This window comes from Garra rufa, unplaced genomic scaffold, assembly GCF_049309525.1.
Source record: "Garra rufa unplaced genomic scaffold, GarRuf1.0 hap1_unplaced_016, whole genome shotgun sequence".
Classification (NCBI taxonomy): Eukaryota; Metazoa; Chordata; class Actinopteri; order Cypriniformes; family Cyprinidae; genus Garra; species Garra rufa.
The window spans coordinates 455,504-461,250 of record NW_027394291.1 but is presented as its reverse complement, the minus strand read 5'-3'; positions in this window follow the sequence as shown (position 1 = coordinate 461,250).

Below are 5,747 nucleotides of genomic sequence, written 5' to 3'. Positions count from 1 at the left end.
ACTCTGTCAAACATTAAAAGTTTGTCATGTGCATGAATAAAATGCTGTTTGCAATGCAGTAATGCACATCTGAAGGTGTTAGAAGAGTTTTGCATGAATTATTATGTTAGAGTCTCAAAGCTCTGAAAACAGCGTTTCTGCTCCGGACAGACCTGGTTTGATGCAATATTACTGAAACTCTGTCAAACATTAAAAGTTTGTCATGTGCATGAATAAAATGCTGTTTGCAATGCAGTAATGCACATCTGAAGGTGTTAGTAGAGATTTGCATGAATTATTATGGTAGAGTTTCAAAGCTCTGAAAACAGCGTTTCTGCTCCGGACAAACCTGGTTTGATGCAGTGTTACTGAAACTCTGTCAAACATTAAAAGTTTGTCATGTGCATGAATAAAATGCTGTTTTCAATGCAGTAATGCACATCTGAAGGTGTTAGAAGAGTTTTGCATGAATTATTATGTTAGAGTCTCAAAGCTCTGAAAACAGCGTTTCTGCTCCGGACAAACCTGGTTTGATGCAATATTACTGAAACTCTGTCAAACATTAAAAGTTTGTCATGTGCATGAATAAAATGCTGTTTGCAATGCAGTAATGCACATCTGAAGGTGTTAGAAGAGTTTTGCATGAATTATTATGTTAGAGTCTCAAAGCTCTGAAAACAGCGTTTCTGCTCCGGACAAACCTGGTTTGATGCAATGTTACTGAAACTCTGTCAAACATTAAAAAAGTTTGTCATGTGCATGAATAAAATGCTGTTTGCAATGCAGTAATGCACATCTGAAGGTGTTAGAAGAGTTTTGCATGAATTATTATGTTAGAGTCTCAAAGCTCTGAAAACAGTGTTTCTGCTCCGGACAAACCTGGTTTGATGCAATGTTACTGAAACTCTGTCAAACATTAAAAAATTGTCAAGTGCATGAATAAAATGCTATTTGTAATGCAGTAATGCACATCTGAAGGTGTTAGAAGAGTTTTGCATGAATTATTATGTTAGAGTCTCAAAGCTCTGAAAACAGCGTTTCTGCTCCGGACAAACCTGGTTTGATGCAATGTTACTGAAACTCTGTCAAACATTAAAAATTTGTCATGTGCATGAATAAAATGCTGTTTGCAATGCAGTAATGCACATCTGAAGGTGTTAGAAGAGTTTTGCATGAATTATTATGTTAGAATCTCAAAGCTCTGAAAACAGCGTTTCTGCTCCGGACAAACCTGGTTTGATGCAATGTTACTGAAACTCTGTCAAACATTAAAAGTTTGTCATGTGCATGAATAAAATGCTGTTTGCAATGCAGTAATGCACATCTGAAGGTGTTAGAAGAGTTTTGCATGAATTATTATGTTAGAGTCTCAAAGCTCTGAAAACAGCGTTTCTGCTCCGGACAGACCTGGTTTGATGCAATATTACTGAAACTCTGTCAAACATTAAAAGTTTGTCATGTGCATGAATAAAATGCTGTTTGCAATGCAGTAATGCACATCTGAAGGTGTTAGAAGAGTTTTGCATGAATTATTATGTTAGAGTTTCAAAGCTCTGAAAACAGTGTTTCTGCTCAGGACAAACCTGGTTTGATGCAATGTTACTGAAACTCTGTCAAACATTAAAAGTTTGTCATGTGCATGAATAAAATGCTGTTTTCAATGCAGTAATGCACATCTGAAGGTGTTAGAAGAGTTTTGCATGAATTATTATGTTAGAGTCTCAAAGCTCTGAAAACAGCGTTTCTGCTCCGGACAAACCTGGTTTGATGCAATATTACTGAAACTCTGTCAAACATTAAAAGTTTGTCATGTGCATGAATAAAATGCTATTTGTAATGCAGCAGTGGCGGCTACTGGTCTGTCAAATAGGGGAAGCTCATTTTCGGTCTACATCATAAAATTGTCTATTTATTTAAAAGTAAATTCTGCCCTACGTTCCTTTTCAAGAAAATGGTCTGTGACCCTGTCGTACCAACCAGGCGTCTTTTCCAGTGACTTTTCGTGTGCAGTTTCATATGAATGAATGATCTAAAAAAATATTAAACTCTGTAAAAGTGAAACAAGGAATGTGGTGTATAATTGTGTGAAATGTATGATGAAAATCAAGCAATTTCGCCAAGCAAATATAAAGAAATAGGTTGCAGCAGTTTTTATTTCGACTGAACTTGAGAAATCCACGATGGGACTGAGCGGCCGCAGAGAGCGCGAACGAATAGCTTCAGCGATTCCTTATAGGACAAAATCGCTGTCAGTCAAAAGGAGATGCAATCTTTCGACAGACCCTCCAATCATCACGCAGAAGCTCAGCGTCCAGGCCAGCCCACTCCTCATTCACCCCCAGAGACGCTGAGCGTCCGTGGGCGGGACATAATCGCAGCGTTTATCCAATGACTGTCTAGTTTCAAAGCACTGAAAAAAAACGTTCAAAGCAGCCCCAATGAAGTCAATGGACGCTGGGCTTCAATGGGGAAATGCACTGTGACGCTACGGGAATGTATGAGAAGAAAATCAAGTCAGCCGACCTGCTATATCTAACTGATTCTGAACGAATTCGTCTTTGAGATGAACGTTTTCTAACGCAATTTTAGTCAATAAAATGTTAATACAATAGTACGTAATTTGACCATTAATTTTGTGACATTATAGGGGAAGCTGAGCTTCCCTTGCAGTCTTAAAGAAATCGCCACTGTAATGCAGTAATGCACATCTGAAGGTGTTAGAAGAATTTTGCATGAATTATTATGTTAGAGTTTCAAAGCTCTGAAAACAGCGTTTCTGCTCCGGACAAACCTGGTTTGATGCAATGTTACTGAAACTCTGTCAAACATTAAAAGTTTGTCATGTGCATGAATAAAATGCTGTTTGCAATGCAGTAATGCACATCTGAAGGTGTTAGAAGAGTTTTGCATGAATTATTATGTTAGAGTCTCAAAGCTCTGAAAACAGCGTTTCTGCTCCGGACAGACCTGGTTTGATGCAATATTACTGAAACTCTGTCAAACATTAAAAGTTTGTCATGTGCATGAATAAAATGCTGTTTGCAATGCAGTAATGCACATCTGAAGGTGTTAGTAGAGATTTGCATGAATTATTATGGTAGAGTTTCAAAGCTCTGAAAACAGCGTTTCTGCTCCGGACAAACCTGGTTTGATGCAATGTTACTGAAACTCTGTCAAACATTAAAAGTTTGTCATGTGCATGAATAAAATGCTGTTTTCAATGCAGTAATGCACATCTGAAGGTGTTAGAAGAGTTTTGCATGAATTATTATGTTAGAGTCTCAAAGCTCTGAAAACAGCGTTTCTGCTCCGGACAAACCTGGTTTGATGCAATATTACTGAAACTCTGTCAAACATTAAAAGTTTGTCATGTGCATGAATAAAATGCTGTTTGCAATGCAGTAATGCACATCTGAAGGTGTTAGAAGAGTTTTGCATGAATTATTATGTTAGAGTCTCAAAGCTCTGAAAACAGCGTTTCTGCTCCGGACAAACCTGGTTTGATGCAATGTTACTGAAACTCTGTCAAACATTAAAAAAGTTTGTCATGTGCATGAATAAAATGCTGTTTGCAATGCAGTAATGCACATCTGAAGGTGTTAGAAGAGTTTTGCATGAATTATTATGTTAGAGTCTCAAAGCTCTGAAAACAGTGTTTCTGCTCCGGACAAACCTGGTTTGATGCAATGTTACTGAAACTCTGTCAAACATTAAAAAATTGTCAAGTGCATGAATAAAATGCTATTTGTAATGCAGTAATGCACATCTGAAGGTGTTAGAAGAGTTTTGCATGAATTATTATGTTAGAGTCTCAAAGCTCTGAAAACAGCGTTTCTGCTCCGGACAAACCTGGTTTGATGCAATGTTACTGAAACTCTGTCAAACATTAAAAATTTGTCATGTGCATGAATAAAATGCTGTTTGCAATGCAGTAATGCACATCTGAAGGTGTTAGAAGAGTTTTGCATGAATTATTATGTTAGAATCTCAAAGCTCTGAAAACAGCGTTTCTGCTCCGGACAAACCTGGTTTGATGCAATGTTACTGAAACTCTGTCAAACATTAAAAGTTTGTCATGTGCATGAATAAAATGCTGTTTGCAATGCAGTAATGCACATCTGAAGGTGTTAGAAGAGTTTTGCATGAATTATTATGTTAGAGTCTCAAAGCTCTGAAAACAGCGTTTCTGCTCCGGACAGACCTGGTTTGATGCAATATTACTGAAACTCTGTCAAACATTAAAAGTTTGTCATGTGCATGAATAAAATGCTGTTTGCAATGCAGTAATGCACATCTGAAGGTGTTAGAAGAGTTTTGCATGAATTATTATGTTAGAGTTTCAAAGCTCTGAAAACAGTGTTTCTGCTCAGGACAAACCTGGTTTGATGCAATGTTACTGAAACTCTGTCAAACATTAAAAGTTTGTCATGTGCATGAATAAAATGCTGTTTTCAATGCAGTAATGCACATCTGAAGGTGTTAGAAGAGTTTTGCATGAATTATTATGTTAGAGTCTCAAAGCTCTGAAAACAGCGTTTCTGCTCCGGACAAACCTGGTTTGATGCAATATTACTGAAACTCTGTCAAACATTAAAAGTTTGTCATGTGCATGAATAAAATGCTATTTGTAATGCAGCAGTGGCGGCTACTGGTCTGTCAAATAGGGGAAGCTCATTTTCGGTCTACATCATAAAATTGTCTATTTATTTAAAAGTAAATTCTGCCCTACGTTCCTTTTCAAGAAAATGGTCTGTGACCCTGTCGTACCAACCAGGCGTCTTTTCCAGTGACTTTTCGTGTGCAGTTTCATATGAATGAATGATCTAAAAAAATATTAAACTCTGTAAAAGTGAAACAAGGAATGTGGTGTATAATTGTGTGAAATGTATGATGAAAATCAAGCAATTTCGCCAAGCAAATATAAAGAAATAGGTTGCAGCAGTTTTTATTTCGACTGAACTTGAGAAATCCACGATGGGACTGAGCGGCCGCAGAGAGCGCGAACGAATAGCTTCAGCGATTCCTTATAGGACAAAATCGCTGTCAGTCAAAAGGAGATGCAATCTTTCGACAGACCCTCCAATCATCACGCAGAAGCTCAGCGTCCAGGCCAGCCCACTCCTCATTCACCCCCAGAGACGCTGAGCGTCCGTGGGCGGGACATAATCGCAGCGTTTATCCAATGACTGTCTAGTTTCAAAGCACTGAAAAAAAACGTTCAAAGCAGCCCCAATGAAGTCAATGGACGCTGGGCTTCAATGGGGAAATGCACTGTGACGCTACGGGAATGTATGAGAAGAAAATCAAGTCAGCCGACCTGCTATATCTAACTGATTCTGAACGAATTCGTCTTTGAGATGAACGTTTTCTAACGCAATTTTAGTCAATAAAATGTTAATACAATAGTACGTAATTTGACCATTAATTTTGTGACATTATAGGGGAAGCTGAGCTTCCCTTGCAGTCTTAAAGAAATCGCCACTGTAATGCAGTAATGCACATCTGAAGGTGTTAGAAGAATTTTGCATGAATTATTATGTTAGAGTTTCAAAGCTCTGAAAACAGCGTTTCTGCTCCGGACAAACCTGGTTTGATGCAATGTTACTGAAACTCTGTCAAACATTAAAAGTTTGTCATGTGCATGAATAAAATGCTGTTTGCAATGCAGTAATGCACATCTGAAGGTGTTAGAAGAGTTTTGCATGAATTATTATGTTAGAGTCTCAAAGCTCTGAAAACAGCGTTTCTGCTCCGGACAGACCTGGTTT